Below are 17,682 nucleotides of genomic sequence, written 5' to 3'. Positions count from 1 at the left end.
TTAATACTGCAATTCCCTATAAAATGTTTGTATAAAGAGTTAGGCCCAAGAGAGGTCTTGACTGCTTATTGAGGGATATATTTATCTTACAAAGAAAATGGAGGTTATACTTTTAGGGGCCTATTTATCAAAGGTCTTGCGTATTCGTATTCAGCATTGCACCAGCAGCTCACAAGAGCTGCTGGTGCAACGCCACCCCCTGCAGACAGGGGGGTGTCAATCAACCCGATCGTACTCGATCGGGTTGATTTCCGGCGATTCCTGTCCACCTCATCAGAGCAGGTGGACAGGGTTATGGAGCAGCGGTCTTCAGGCTCGCCAGAAACACGGGCCCACAAGCTCCATTCGGAGCTTGATAAATGGGCTCCTTAGTGTACATCTAGCGAAAATATTTTGATTTAGAAAAATGTCCTCCTTTCTGTATGTTCAGTCAGACCGGTTGTGTTTTTCTTACCATTCTTTTATATTTTGGCCAAATTCTTGATTTTGAGACTCATATATTTTATGTAAACCAGTATATAAGCTGCAATTTGTTTATATTTGTATTCATTTGCTTTGTATTATTTCTTTAACCTCAATAAAAAAACAATAAAAAAAAAACTACTTTCATGCACAACCTCAGATGAACAGATATACACTGAGGACAAAAAAGGACAAGGAATGAGCAGTAACTCTAAAGTTATTAATCTCTCAGATATCAGTCTCACAAAAGAACAAAAGAGGGTGTTAAACTATGGATTAAAATTTGTACCTAGTACAAAGTTTAATCTTTTCAATACCATTGTAGATGTCCATAGGATGGTGAGAAACCTTACAGTCAAATAGTTAGTGTAGGGCCCAGCATGGGCCTAGAGTGTGCTAAGGGTTAAGGCTGTAGGATAGTGGGATAGGAGAAGAGGGTTGGTTTAGTGTCCGCAAAAATGTTGCAGAAGTATGGAGGGCCCCTCCTTACCTTAAAAGCTGGGAACAAGCAAGCTATTTCCTCTTCTCCTTCTAATCTCAAAGGTGTGAAGTCTCTTCTGTGATCATGAAGCGTTCAAGACGTTCTGTGTTACCTCCACGGCGTTATCAGGAAGGCCAGGATCCACATGCTTTTGCTAGGACAAATAAGCAGATAAGTATAGGTTCTCAATTTGAGGAGGATATGGATGTTATACCCCCAACTCAAATGCAGCATGAGATTCAGGCCTTAGTACATGCTCCCCATAACGTCCAGAGTGTCTCTGCTGAGGAGATCACTAATGATTCACAACCTCCTCAATCACAAATAAACCTGGCATCAGATTTGCAGGTTCATCATTTGCCAGATATTAATTTAGCCCCTCTTTCTGCAGCGGTTACGCCATCCGCGGCAACGGCCGTTTCTTCATTTTTAGCATCCATTGCGGCTGCGATGGCTGCCTCAGTAAGCCAAACATCACCCTCAGGTGTTATTATTCCTACCGACACACCACCCGTTTCAGTAATGGCCCCTGCAGTTAATAATCTTGTTCCCTCGGATCAAATAAATATCCCTTTAGTCCCTAGCAATGAGCCTTTTTTTACTGCCACACTCCCAGTGCCTAAAAACCCAATACCCGTTCAAATGTAGCCTTCCGTTAGCGATCCGGAACTTGTGTAACCCATCATAAAAACTGTACAGGCCATGCGGCCTACTAGTCAGCATCAAGATGCGCCAAGCCCAGCTTCTAGTCAACTTCAGGTATCGTGGCCTACTTCCGGTGATGTATTTACGGCGATGACATCACCGGATGTTGCTGCGAAGGGCGCGGTAACTTCTGGTTTATCAGAAATCCAGCATGGCGGCAGCACTGTCCCACAGGAGCTCGCAGGTGAGCACCATGAGGTGACATTGAGGCAGGGAGCACAGAGGGGGGACTCGGGGGCCAATCAGTGCAGCGGTAATGTAACACAGCGCAGTGTTAGGCCTCATGTGAAAAGTAATATTGGACAAGATTGGTTGGCAAAGCGCAAACCAGTTAGGATAACAGCAGCCTGTAGGAGCGGTTCTCAATTAATGGCAAAAAATTCTAAAGGTACTAAAAGACCTCTTTAATTTGTTCAAGGGCCAAGTTCAGTGGCTACTGTTATCTCTGGCGCACAGAATAACGCAGTAATGGTTAGCAATATGCCCAATACAGTCAGCCAGGATAATGCAGGTATACAGCCTGGGATTGCTGCTAACATCCCAGGTCTCACACATAATTCTTTATTAGGTACGAGAGGTGTGATTGATGCTTCCCACTTGAATGCATGGGGTTTCCGTTGTGCAAAACAGTGTGAATGAACAAGGGTGGTATGAATGTAACTTCATTGAATGAGAGTTCTATGAATGTTAACTCTTTGCAAACTTCTTCTATGCCTGTCTCCTCTTCATCCCTGTGTACCATCTCTGATACTCCCGGGCCCAATGTACAATGTTCTCTCAAGTTGTTGGATCTCTTGCAGGGGGTGTTGTCAGAAGAGCATTCAGGCACGGCCACAAGCATTCCTCCAAGCGCATCAACATTGCCAGTGGCAATGCAACAGGTGATTCCGAGTACATCAAGGAGTCAAATCCCTCCACGTCAACAGGGATGGAAACACAGTCAGCTGTAGCAGCCACATCATTGCTGAACCCTGCAACTGCAGTACACGGTGAGTCTTGCACATTTACACATGACCGTAATGATTCCTCCCCTACTGACACCAATTCAGCTAGCGACACATCTGTAGGTCTGCAGGGAAAAGGACAAAAGAGGATGTTTAGGATGATTAAAACAATCCTAAGGGAATCTCATTCAGGTTCTAGTAAACAGGTCAGTGTAGGCTTATCTCAGCCCAATCAAACTTAAGCGGTAGCCCCCCTCCCAATAGAGAACATACCCCCTTTGGGGGCAATTTCCAAAAGACTGCATTGTATGGGGATGCCAGCCCAGCAAAAATGTACTCCCTTCACACTCATTTGCGCCCAAAAATAGTGAAGCGTTTACACTAAGGTAAATACATTAATATTTTTGACTTCTCTATTGATTCTTATAGGCAACGAGAAAGAAGTGAACAGGCCCTAAAAAATGTAAATGCCCAGGCACTTTTGATGAGTGGCTGCAATGTTTTATGGTCTTCTCTTCCTGCTACCTCGAGAAATACCCCTTTAAAAATTCACTGGATTCAAAGACACCATAGTGAAGGGATATGGAGGGAGTATGATTCCGAATTTAGGAGAAAAATGTCTGGTAATCCAGTCCTAACATTCAATTCCACCAATTTGCAGTTATGGCAGTGTATGGCCCCTTCCAATCCTTCCCCTTCAGCGAATACTAGTTTACAAACATTTTGTGGTAATAGAAATAGAAAGAGGGGCGGGGCATGCTGTTTTTTTCAGGAATAGAAATGTGAGAGGCAACTCCTGTAATTTTAGACACGTCTGCAAATTCTGTGCTGGCCCCCACTCAGGTAGTGACTGCTTTAAAGATACCCCAGCATCCGGGAGAGCCCCTAATCCCAATATGGCAGCAAAAGGCGCAGTCGCCAGTGATGGTTCACGTGCTTGAGCCCTGGTTGCATAATTACCCAGATCAGGCAGTGGCAAGATTAGTGTGGGAGGGTTTTACTTATGGGTTTACTATCCCTGTTTATCACCCAATTAAAGGCTCAAAAGTACATAGACAATTTGGTTTCGGCTTACCAGCACCCTCTGGTAGTAAAAGAAAAATTGAATAAAGAGTTGGCCACGGGCCGTATCATAGGACCACTCCCCTATCCTTCCATCCCAAATTTAGTGGTATCCCCCCTAGGGGTAGTGCCCAAATAAGAGCCAGGAAAATGTTGTCTTGTTCAGCCCCTCTCATGCCCCAAGGGTAGCTCAGTTAATGATGCCATAGATCCTCAGCTAAGTTCAATGCGTAAAAATCTTTTGATGGTACCCTGGATTTGGTTAGACGGGCAGGGAAGGGTGCTTTAATGGCTAAATTAGATATTGAGGTCGCTTTCCGGTTGTTGCCCCTTCATCCATCAGTTTTCCCCCTTATGGGTTGTAAGTTCCAGGGTGAATTCTATGTAGATCGCTGCCTGCCCATGGGTTGTGCGCTTTCATGTGCCCTCTTTGAGTCCTTCAGCACTTTCCTTCATTGGGCTGTAGAGTGTAGGGCAGGCAGCGATTCCATTATTTATTTATTAACAGGTATTTGTAGAGCGCCAACAGATTCTGCAGCGCTATAAACATAGTTGGTATACAGGATAACATTTATAAGGATCAAATGGGTAGAGAGCCCTGCTGAGAGTTGCACTTTTGTAGTCGACTCTTACAAAACTGTGTTTCCACCCCTGTTGACGTGGAGGGATTTGACTCCTGATGATCCCTTGAAGTACCCGGAATCACCTGTTGCATTGTCACTGGCAATGTTGATGTGCTTGGAGGAATGCTCGTGGCCATGCCTGAATGCTCTGCTGACAACACCCCCTGCAAGAGATCCAACAACTTGCGAGCACATTGTACATGGGGACCGGGAGTATCAGAAATGGTACACAGGGATGAAGAGGAAACAGGCATAGAAGAAGTTTGCAAAGAGTTAACATTCATAGAACTCTCATTCAATGAAGTTGCATTCATACCACCCTTGTTCTGAGGTCCCCCATCATTCACACTGTTTTGCACAATGGGACCCCATGCATGCAAGTGAGATGCATCAATCACACCTCTGGTACCTAATAAAGAATTATGTGTGGGACCTTGGATGTTAGCAGCAATCCCAGGCTGTATACCTGCATTATCCTTGCTGACTTTATTGGGCATATTGCTAACCATTACTGCATTATTCTGTGCACCAGCATTAACAGTAGCCACTGAACTAGGCCCTTGAACAAATTGAAGAGGTCTTTTAGTAGCTTTAGAAATTTTTGCCATAAATTGAGAACCGCTCCTACAGGTTGCTGTTTGCACTTTGCCAACTGACCTTTTATAATATTACTTTTCACATGAGACCTAACACTGCACTGTGTTAGGTTACCGCTGCACTAATTAGCCCCCGAGTCCCGCCCTTTGTGCTCCCTGCCTCAATGTAACCTCATGGTGCTAACCTGCGATCTCCTGTGGGACCGTGCTGCCGCCATGCTGGATTTCCAATAAATTGGAAGTTACCGCGCCCTCCGCGGTAACTTCCAGTGAAGTCATCGCCGGAAATACGTCACCGGAAGTAGGCCGCAATACCTAAAGTTGACTAGAAGCTGGGCCTGCCGCATCCGGATGCTGACTAGTAGGCCGCATGGCCTGAACGGTTTGTACAATGGGCTACACAAGTTCTGGATCGCTAACGGAAGGCCACATTTCAACAGGTATTGGGTTTTGAGGCATTGGGAGTGTGGCGGTAGAAAAAGACACATTGTTAGGGACTAAAGGGATATTTATTCCATAGCTCATTACCTGGACGATTTCCTTCTAGTAGGGAGAGCGGATTCAGGTGAATGTTTGAGGCTTATGAATGAGATGCGGAATCTTATGTCCCAATTTGGGGTTCCCCTAGCTGATGATATATTTTGGTAGACATAGTGGAGATGGTTTGTAGACTTCCAGTTGATAAGATCCAAGCTATGTTAGAGGCCGTCCGGGCTGCTGCTAGTAGTAAGTTTTTTTAGCTGAAACAACTCCAATCTCTTTTAGGTCTACTGAATTTTTCTTGTAGGGTCATTCCTATGGGCAGCGTTTTTAATCGCAGATTAGAGATACAACTTAGCGCCAGTTCTAGGCCCACACACAAAATTATGCTCTCAGAGGACTTGGTAGCAGATTTGTTAGTCTGGGAATCCTTCCTGGTAAAATATAACGGTTTGAGTGTTTGGCGCACTGGTCCGGTATCTAGCCAGCTTTTACACCTTTTTATTAATGCAGCAGGAGCACATTGCTATGGAGCTTATTTTCAAGGTGAATGGAGTGTGGGACGGTGGCCGAGTCAGTGGGTAACTCTGGGCTTGACTCGCAAATTAACTCTCCTTGAACTTTTTTCCATAGTAATGTCAGTTGAACTTTGGGGGAACAAATTCTCAGACAGAACTATTGTGTTCTGGTCAGACAACATCAGCGTGGTATATGCAATTAATAACTTGTCTGCCACCTCTTCGGTGGTAGTGACTTTGTTGCGGCATCTGGTGTTGCGCTGTCTGGAGCTCAATATCCAGTTTATAGCGAAACATGTCCCTGGGGTGAATAACGTAGTGGCTGAGGCGTTATCAAGATTTGAGTGGGAGACCTTTAGATGCTTAGTACCCAATGCAGCTACAGTGGGTGTACTTTGTCCTGATTTCCTTTGGCAGCTTGTCGGTCCTCAAAAGCTTTACTACCCCTGGTGCGTGCCTCCTTGACCCTGTCCACCTGGCACTCCTATGTAAGACTCTGGAGTGAATGGGATCAGTTTTGCAATTCCAACATTGTTGAGTCTGCTCAGGGATCTCTGGCAACCTTATGTGACTGGTTGGTGAGTTTACACGCCGCTGGAGCACGTCAGGGTGCCATTCAGTCTCATTTGGCAGTGTTGCCTTTCTTTTATAGATCATAAGCTCTGACAGACCCCGCAAATTAATTTTTTATTCGCAAGTAGTGAAAGGATGGGGTACATCACAGCCACAGAAAAAGGACTCACGGGAGCCTATCACCAGGGACCGGATTGAACGGTTGGTCTCTGCATTGGAACTCATTTGTGCTTCCAAATTTGAATTATTATTATTCCGAACTGCTTTCGTGTAAGCCTTCTCAGCGGATCTAAGAGTTAGTGAGTTAGTGGCTCCTTCAAAGCGAATATCAGGCAGAGGTATACAGTTAGAACACGTTAGGGCCTCTCCAGACTCATTGCTCTTGTTAATTCCCTGTTCCAAAACTGATGCATTAGGTAAAGGTGTTTGGCTCACTATCCCCCCAGTCGCTGATAGCCCTTTTTGTTCAGTGAAGTTAGTCAACATGTTTATGATGCTCAGGCCACAGACACATGGGCAATTCTTGACCCATGAGGATAGGAGCTCCCTTTCAAAATTTCAGTTTAGTCAGGTATTGAAAAAAGCAGCAAATAAAGCAGAGCTGGATGTTACTCAAATAGTACCACACTCTTTTCGCATAGGGGCTGCCACTAATGCGGCACTCACGGGTTCTTCCGTTAATAACATCAAACAATTGGGATGTTGGTGCTCCAATCGTTTTAGAGGATATGTTCGTCCAATTGTTTAAGACTTGCAGTAATATTCACCAGATACTAATCTCTTTTGTTTCCACAGGAGGCACACCGGGAGCAAAACGTGTTTGGATCATGGAACACTCCTACGTTCATTGGGCTGCTATTCGGTGCGCTTCCCATCCCGTGAGGCAAACTTTGCGCTTCCTATCTCCCAAGGCATCTGTTAGGTGGTTAGGGCATAGGGGAATGTGCTGGCCGCAGTTAGTGGACATCCTTTCTGAGGCCCTCACGTTATACCAAGATTACATTGGAGACTAAATGCAGCCTATAGGGTACGTAAAAAAATAAATCTTAATAGGCCAAGACCTTCACAGAATCTGGTGGCTTTGTGGTACGGCACAAAGCCATCACGGCCGACAGAGCAGATTTATATATCGCAGGGATAAGGTTCACCTAACTGATATAGGCCTGGATTTATTTATTAAGAGTATACAGAGGCTACTTAGTATTGTGTAATGGCACTTATTGTAAACAAATCATCAGTCTGGTTATACCAGTGCAGTAGTCCTTACCATTTGTGATGACATATCAGTGTCAGTATGGTTATCTTATGCTAAACACTGGATTGATGTTTTTGTAGTATTATATATTCTGACTGTGTGTTGCTAAATTGTTACACAGTAAGAAGTATCTATTGCGTTGGTTTGAACAGAACTTCAATAGTTTAGCCCACACTACAAAGTCTGAATGTGCTGGGTGTCTTGCCTGTGTAACTTAATATGTACCGATGCTGCACTTATTTTGCCATCATTATCTAGTGTGAATACTTTACATGTATGTTGCCTATTCTATGGTATATGATACATTCATGCACAGGTTGCTGGTACTTATAATTTTCAAAGGTACTTGTTTTTCACACTCTGCCTTTGTGTTTAATATATAATGTTGGCATTGGTATTTTTATGTGCTATGCATTCAATAGTTTGGTTAGCGTTACTGTATGTAACCTCGTATCTTTGATGTGTTTGTGTTAGTATCAACTGGGAATAAATGCTATTGCAACATTATGTTAACACTGTTGCCATCTTTTTAATTGCTTGTACATATTTTAGTTATAAGTTTTGGCACTCTGTGTTTCCCAATGTATTGGGTATATATTTATTGGTATTAAGCACTTCTGCTGCAAATGCAGACTTGTTTAGTGTGTTCCAACTTATAAACAAATGTGCGGTACTCAGTTGAGACGTGACCTATATTCCATTATATCTCATAAGTTACAAACAGTGCTTGCATAAAGCGTTCAAATAAAGTAGTAGTTACCTATTAATAAATATTACTGACTATGAGTTACAAGTACTCTCAGATCACTGTTGATGCGTGTATACACCGTTGTAATCGATATCAGAATCTGCAAGTGCACATACATTTTTGAATGTTTATTATATATTGCAAGCTGCTTCTGAGTAAGCTGCCTACGGCAGGTCTTTAATAAGTTCAATTGCTGTTGAGACGTTCATACATCGATGTGTAACACCTGCTTGTGTTGGTCCATTCACACTTTGTAAATAGGTCTGTTTACATTCATACACTGTTACGATATTTAGCATACACACTCTGTAAGGCTGACTGCTGTAGCGGTAAATTATAGCCACTATATGTAAAGGATTTTACAATAGGAGTCTCCTTATGCACTCTCCGTATTATATGGCAATCTTTGCCTGTTATTCTATGGTAGATAAATTACAAGCGCTCCACTGATTCATCGGTACCACCCCCAATTCTCAAGACTGGTTTTCTATCCGTGGTATAATTTCATAATAGTAATTAGCAACTATGGTAGATTAAAGTAAAAACAACAACTATTGGGACCCCATCATCCCGCACAACCCCCCTGACGCGTTTCGCCTGTTTAGGCTTTATCAAAGGCCAAATTAGAAAGTTGCTTAAAATTGCATGCTCTATCTGAATCATGAAAGTTTAATTTTGACTAGACTATTCCTTTAAGGACTGAAAAAAATATTTATGAAATACATTTTTTGTTCTTTAGCTTTTACCAAATGAAAGTATGGAATTTTATTTCTGATAAAATGGTTTGCCCCAACAGAGGTTTTGGTGGGAAGCTTTCAATCTCCAGTGCAATGTAAATCTATTTCTGGCCGTATTCCATTTTTTTGCAGACTTGCTGGCTATGACTGTTATTTTTTAATTCTTTTTACTTTCAGAATTTCTGTAAGCTTAGTATATCACTAGCTTTCTCTCGCCTCTTTATTTCATATAATCCTGTTTGTTTTTCATCCTTACATATGACTCCTAAGGATGATTTACTAAACAAATCTGTTTTCAGCTCTATTCAATACTGAAACACATTGCCCTCAACTCCCTTCAGTCAGTGGAAGAGTTAAATCATGCTGGCTCAAGCCCTGTGCTTGAGTTCAGAATTAATGGACTTTTAGGCCTCATCTAAAATATCCTTCCACCCCAGGGTCTCCCACAGGTTACACAAATATTAGTTCAAACTACCCAATAAATCTGTCCCACAGGCAGATAGGTCTGCAGTTTTCTGTCTCTGGATTCTGAGGCCTTACTGTTTAGAAAAAAATGTAAAAAATTGTTATAGTTTGTAACTATTCTGCAAAAAAACAAGCGCAAGAACAGATATAGTAGAAAATAGATTATATGTATTGTACTTCTGAATGGATTATATTCACAGTAATCTGTAAAAATCCTCAACAGGACAAAACTCTGTTATATAACAAACAGGGTAATCCAAATTGAAGGGCTGAAAATTGTTAAAAAAAACAAACTTTATGATAAGCATTACTGTACATAGCTAATACATTTAGCAAATTAGCAACCTTTTGTAAATTCAGATAAAAGTGCACTGGATAATAGGGGTGCCCTAATTGCTCTTAACCCTCCCCCCCCTAAAAAAAAAAAAAAAGAAACCCAACAAATTATATTCTTTATTTGTTTCTCAGTTGTTCAGAGAAAATTTAGATATTAAAAAAAAAAAAAATACAGCCATCAAAGACCATCTTATATGCACCTTGGATTGTACTGTTGTCTCAGGATTGAAGTGCTATATCCATGACTCATTTATAGTAACAAATCAGGATTCCTTGTCAGAACGTATCATCCGCCGTCTTCTTCTGGTCTGTAATTAAAGGGACACTCAAGTCAAAATTAAACTTTCATGATTCAGATAGAGCATGCAATTTTAAATAACTTTCCAATTTACTTCCATTAACAAAATGTTTTTTTTTATATTTAAATGTTTTAAGTGACCAGCTCTTACTGAGCATGTGCAAGAATTCACAGAATATATGCATATGCATTTGTGATTGGCTGATTGCTGCCACATGATACAGGGGGAGTGGAAATAGACATAGCTTTGAAATTTGTCAGAAAAAAATCTACTGCTCATTTGAAGTTCAGACTAAGTGCTATTGCATTGTCTTTTTATCATGCATTAGTTGATTATGCAAATCTACTGTATTTAATGGTCCTTTAACATTTGGGCACCCATTCTCCTAACAATTTTTCCATGTCTAAAACATCCACTAAAATTAACTGTACTATGCCATATGTCTCTAATTTGCGCATTGTCAATCATCGCCCATCAATCACCATGTCATTAATTTTTTTCACAGATTTTTCAGTGGCAAATATTGTTGGGCAACTGTAACAAGGGGCATTTTCATATGACTCCGCTTACAGCTTAAGGGGACAGTAAAGTCGAAATTAAACTTAAATGATCCAGACAGATATTTTAACGAACATATCAATTTACTTATATTTCCGAATATGCTTTGTTCTTTTGATATACTTTGTTGAAAAGCATACCTAGGTAGGCACATTAGCAGCAATGCTGGAAGCCTGTATGTGAGGCTATCCAGAAGTACAGTAAGAGGCCTATTTATCAAGCCGTCAACTGTGCTGCTTTCACCGGTATCAATACGCTCGCCTGACATCGCCTAACATCGCAGCCGCGGACCTGAATACGCTCTCCATATTTAACAAAAAAGCTGTCAAAAAGCCACGCACCAAGTACGGGGCGATGAGCAGCGGACTGTTGTTAACTAACAGTCATCAATCTCGCTGCTCTTCAGCTTTTTCCCAGCTTTATTTGTATACTGTCACTTAACACCGCCACTATACTAAACTGTTTAACCTCTATCCCGCCACTCTCGGACCCTGCCGCAACTAAATAAAGTTATTAACCCCTATCCCGCTGCTCCCCGACACCGCCACAACTCTAATAAAGTTATTAACCCCTATTCCGCCGCTCCCGGAGCCCACCGCCACCTACATTATGTTATTAATCCCTAATCTGCTGCCCCCTACACCGCCGCCACCTACATTATGTTATTAACCCCTATCCCACCGCTCCCGGAGCCCACCGCAACTAAATAAAGTTATTAACACCTAAACCGCCAGCCCCCCACATCGCCATAAACTAAATTAACCTATTAACCCCTAAACCTAACAACCCGCTAACTTTATATTAAATATTAACTCATCCCTATCTTATAATAAATTAAACTTAGCTTTAAAATTAAATTAAACTATATTAAACTAATATTTAACCTACCCTAACTTTTATACTAAAATTACATTAAACTATATTAAATTAATAATTAATCTACCATAACTTTTATACTAAAATTACATTAAACTACAAATTTTAAATTTTAAATTTTAAAAGCCCCCCCAAAATAAAAAACCCCTAACCTACAGTAAACTACAAATAGCCATTAAAAGGGCCTTTTGTGGGGCATTGCCCCAAAGAAATCAGCTCTTTTACCTGGAAATAAAAAATACAAATACCCCCAACAGTAAAACCCACCACCCACACAACCAACCCCCAAATAAAAACCTAACTAAAAAACTTAAGCTCCCCATTGCCCTGAAAAGGGCATTTGGATGGGCATTGCCCTTAAAAGGGCATTTAGATCTATTGCAGCCCAAACCCTAATCTTAAACTAAAACCCACCCCATAAACCCTTAAAAAATCCTAACTCTACCCCCTGAAGATCGACCTACAGTTTTGAAGATCCGACATCCATCCTCCAAGAAGCCGGCAGAAGTCTTCATCCAAGCAGCCGAAGTCTTCATCCAAGCCCGCAGAAGTCTTCACCCAGACGCCATCTTCTATCTTCATCCATCTGGCGCAGAGCGGTTCCATCTTCAAAACATCCGACACGGAGCATCCTCTTCAATCGACGGCTCCTTCTGAATGAAGGTTCCTTTAAATGACGTCATCCAAGATGGCATCCCTTAGATTCTGATTGCCAATCGGAATTAAGGTTTAAAAAATCCTATTGGCTGTTGCAATCAGCCAATAGGATTGAGCTTTCATCCTATTGGCTGATCCTATCAGCCAATAGAATGCGAGCTCAATCCTATTGGCTGATTGGATCACTATGTAGGTGGCGGTGGTGTCGGGGCAGCAGAATAGGGGTTAATAAGTATAATGTAGGTGGCGGCGGTGTAGGGGGCGGCAGATTAGGGGTGTTTAGACTCGGGGTATATGTTAGGGTGTTAAACGTAACTTTATTCTACCATAGGAATCAATGGGATATCGAGCAGCAGCGAACATAAGCTTTCGCTGCTTTCAGACTCCCATTGATTCCTATGGCATCCGCCGCCTCCAGGACGGCGGATTGAAAACGAGGTATGGTACGCTGGGCCGGAATAGTGGCGAGCGTACCTGGTAGTTATTTGTTAACTAGCAAAAGTAGTCAGATAGTGCCGAATTTGCATTCGGAACATCTGTAATGACGTAAGCATTGATCTGTGTCGGACTGAGACCGGCAGATCGTATGTTACGTCACAAATTTCTACTTTTGCCGGTCTCTAGGCTTTGATAAATAAGGCGAATCAGGCTCTCCACAATTACGCTGCTGAATTCCAGCATATTTGCGGTTGACGGCAGTTATTGTATGATTAAAATGGAGCCTAGATAATAGCATGCCCCAGTGCATGCTGGTATCAGGCTCAGTGGCTAATTACTGGATGCCTCAGGAGTCAATGTTATTTTCTGCCCTTAGCGATAAAAGGGTTAAACTTAATGTGTCAAAATACTAGATAAATACCCTGGGTTGTCTAAATTCTACAAATATATACTTTTGTGTAGCAGTTTTGAATTGAGTGACTGCTATTTAGTTCACTGTCTAAGAATAGAAAATATTATCATTAAACCAAAAATTCCATCTTTATAGTATTTGGCCAAGATTTGTTATAAATTACTTGGAAACATATAGGGTATTCTTAAAATCAGGACAACATAATGAATTTATTTGGTAGTATTTTTCTTTAGCTACATTAGTTTTGAAGAAATGATTAAAGGGACACTCAGGTATTATTAAATTTTCATGATTCAGATACAGCATGTAATTTTAAACAACTTTCCAATTTACTTCCATTAAAACAAATGTGCACAGTCTTTTATATTTACCCTTTTTTTGAGTCACCAGCTCCTACTGAGCATGTGCAAGAACTCAGACTATACGTATATGCATTTGTGATTGGCTGATTGCTATCACATGGTACAGGGGGAGTGGAAATATACATAACTTTGAAATGTGTTAGAAAAGAATCTACTACTCATTTGAAATTCAGAGTAAATGCTATTGTATTGTCTAGTTATCTTGCATTTGATGATTATGAAAATCTATTGTGTTTACTGGTCCTTTAAAAAGAAAACTGAAAAAAAATGCTATTTTTCCCATTTCCCCCATTTTTCAGTATTAAATTCCATATTAAGTATTAAATGACATATGCTTGAAGGGTATCACTAGAAAAGCAAAAGTCTGTCTATTAAAAATAGAGTATAATATGTATGGGTACACTAAACAAAAGAGCAGACAACAAAAATGCCCAAATTGCTCATGTCATTTATGCATTGAAACTAGGAAAAACCTTGGTCCTTAAGGGGTTAAAATTGTGTGCTCTATCTGAATCATGGAAGAAAATGTTTGGGTTTCATATCTCTTTACACTCCTAACACCACCTATTAACTGTGGACTAAGATGGAGAAGAGTCTTCTAATGTGTCATGCATGTCTTTTTTTTCACTAAGTATTTGATGACAGCACAATATTTGCTTTGCTCTATTTCTACAAATTTCTCAATAGCTCACAAAAAATAATAATCCTGTAAAGAAGAAAAGAGTTCAATTTGGACAAGTGGAGAGCTAAATATTGCTTGTATGCAAGATAATCGCAATGACAAGAGCGCACTTCCATAGGTTTCTATGGGAGCCTCGTTCTGATGCCTTTACAGACGGCATCAGAACCTTGAGCAGCGCAGAGGCTAAGTAGCGCAGCGATGGGCAGCATTTTTAAATATATATGAATATATACATATATATTTATGTGTTAATATGTGTATATACAGATATTAACATAAATATATATGTACAGTATATAATCATATACATATATATTTACCTTGCGGTCTATGGAAACACACAGCTCCCATAGACTGTTATTATTATTATAAGTTATTTGTAGAGCACCAACAGATTCCGCTGCGCTATAAACATAGGTGGTATACAAGGTAACATTTATAGGGGTCAAATGGGTAGAGGGCCCTGCCGAGAGTTGCAACGTTGTAGTCAGCTCTTATGAAGGTGATCTGCAAACAGTTGGGCTTTCACGCTTACATGCTAAGGGGGTTCAAGGGGATAGCCATGAAGTAGAGAAATTGGGTTTTAGAAGAGGTTAGTGTAGGTTGTATGCATCCCTGAACAGTAGAGTCTTTAGGGAGCGCTTGAAGCTTTCAAAACTAGGGGAGAGTCTTGTGGAGCGAGGCAGAGAGTTCCACAAGATGGGAGCCAGTCTAGAGAAGTCCTGTAAACGGGAATGTGAGGAGGTAACAAGAGAGGAGGAGAGTAGGAGGTGATGAGCAGAGTGAAGGGGTACGGGAGGGAAAGTATCTGGAGACAAGGTCTGAGATATAGGGGGGAGCAGTGCAGTTGAGGGCCTTGTATGTCAGAGTCAGAATTTTGTGTTTAATCCTGGAGGCAAGAGGAATTAGCAGATGAAAAGCGTAAGGAAGATGAGCCTGGCAGAGGCATTCATTATGGATTGTAAAGGAACTAGACGGCAGCTAGGGAGACCAGAGAGAACAGAGTTGCAGTAGTCAAGGCAGGAAAGGATGAGAGAGTGGATTAAAATCTTAGTTGTGTAAGGAAATGTCTAATTTTAGAGATGTTTTTAATGTGGAAGCGGCAGGATTTAGCCAAGGACTGAATGTGAGAAGTGAGAAAAAGATCTGAGTCAAATGTGACCCCAAGACATCGGGCATGCGGGGTAGGGGTAATGATGGAGTTGCCAACAGTTATAGAGAGATGGGGGTGGAGATTTTGGAAGAGGGGGGGGGATAAGATTTAACTTAAGGTAGTGAGAGGACATCCAGGATGATATATGAGAAAGACAGTTAGTGACACGGGTTAGCAAGGACAGAGATAGGTCTGGTGTAGAGAGGTAGATGTAGGTGTCATCAGCATACAAATAATATTGAAACCCGTGGGAATTTATTAGGGAACCTAGTGATGATGTGTAGATTGAGAAGAGAAGGGGACCGAGGACAGAGCCTTTGCGGTACCCCAACAGAAAGTGGTAATGGGGCAGAGGAGGACCTAGAGAAAGCTACACTAGAGACTGCAATGTAAAGGCTCTTTTCAGTGCTGTTTTTTTCTAACACCCCACTCCTGCCAACTTTTAAGCCCCAAAACTGCCTAGTGCAGTTTTTTTTAAATAAAAACTATAATGCCCTCTATTTTGAGGGCATTTGGGGCACTTTTATAACATTAACCAGAGGTCTAATCTCTGGTTAATTTTTGGAGCACTGCAATTGCTACCACGATAGCAATAACCAGCCACTTGTAATCGCTGGTTAATTATTGAGCTCCTGCAAATGGGCACATTTTCCCATTTGCAGGAGCACAATAATTTAGCACTCCTCTTGTAATCTAGCCCTTACAATTTGGCATCTGCATCCTCAAAACAGTGCAGAACAATATACTTCAACTTCAGTAATGTAAATTCAGAGCTTCCCAATTAGGGTTAGGGACTTATTTATCTACCCTGGTATGCTAAGGTCATTACTAATGGAAAAATAGACATAGTATTTTTTTTATTAAAGGGCCATGATACCCAAATGTTGAAACACTTAAAAGTGATGCAGCATAGATTTAAAAAGCTGACTAGAAAATATCACCTTAACATCTCTATGTAAAAAAAAATAGATATTTTACCTCAAAAGTATTTACACCCCATTGTAAAGGACTGTCAGCAGAAAATCAGTATGTTTGTCCCGGGACAGGCAAGGGAGTGAGCCATGTTATTTCCCTATTCAGTTTAAGGAAGTTTACTATGAAATCTCATGAGATCACAGTAAAAGACTTCATGACCTCAGCACTGCTGATGCTGATTGGCTGCAGTTAATTTCTTATTTTTTTTATTTTTTTTTACCTGCAACTGGACAGTAACTGAAGTATAACTTTTTAGCCAGGACTTACTCTGGTGAGCTGAGGAAATTGTAAGGTAAAATATCTTCCTTTTTTACATAGAGATTTTCAGGTGATATTTTCCTGTCAGCTTTTTACAGGTATACTGCATCAGTTTAAGTGATTTAGCATATGATTATTATGTCCCTTTAAAGGGGCATGAAGCCCAAAATATTTATTTCATGATTCAGACAGATATTGAAATTTTAAACAATTTTCCAATTTACTTCTATTATCTAATTTGCTTCACTTTTTAGATATTCTTTGTTGAAGAAATAGCAATGCACATGGGTGAGCCAATCACAAGAGGCATCTACGTGCAGCTACCAATCAGCAGCTACTGAGCCTATCTAGATATGCTTTTAAACAAAGGATATCAAGAAAACGGAGCAAATTAGATGATAGAAGTAAATTGTAACGTTGTTTAAAATCACATGCTCTTTCTAAATCATGAAAGAAAAATTTGGGTTTTGTGTCCCTTTAATGTTGTTTTTTAAACAGTTTTACTTTAACTATGTTTGTTCATGCAAAGAAAGTGACTTTTTTTTAAATGTTCTAGCTTATGGTATAAAATATGATTTTATTTTGTTTTAAAATGATGATTACTTAGGTCATGTCAGAACCCTTAGTTAAGGGTTAAAAGTTCCCAAATTGATTGCAGTGGAGCAAAACTAACTTCATGTCTCCAGGTTCTGTAGTTCTAATGCTATTCTATGCAGCTGGTTCATTAAAACTCTGTCCCTACAATATTTAGTGAATCAGCCACAAAAGAACAACATAGATATCTGTGAATTTTGCTCAGTTAAGTAAAGAAATAGAAACTTTCACAATTCAGATTTTACAACTTTACATTTTGCTTTTGTTATCTAATTTGTTTGGTTCTCTTGTTATCCTTTGTTAAAAAGCATAGTAAGGTAGGTTCAGGTTGAGCTAGCAATAGGTGTTAGGTTTTTTATTTGCACTTTAATTTGTTTGGTTTCCTTGTTATCCTTTGTTAAAAAGCATAGCAAGGTAGGTTCAGGTGGAACTA

The sequence above is a fragment of the Bombina bombina genome, chromosome 3, assembly GCF_027579735.1.
Source record: "Bombina bombina isolate aBomBom1 chromosome 3, aBomBom1.pri, whole genome shotgun sequence".
Taxonomy (NCBI): domain Eukaryota; kingdom Metazoa; phylum Chordata; class Amphibia; order Anura; family Bombinatoridae; genus Bombina; species Bombina bombina.
This window is presented reverse-complemented; position numbering follows the sequence as displayed.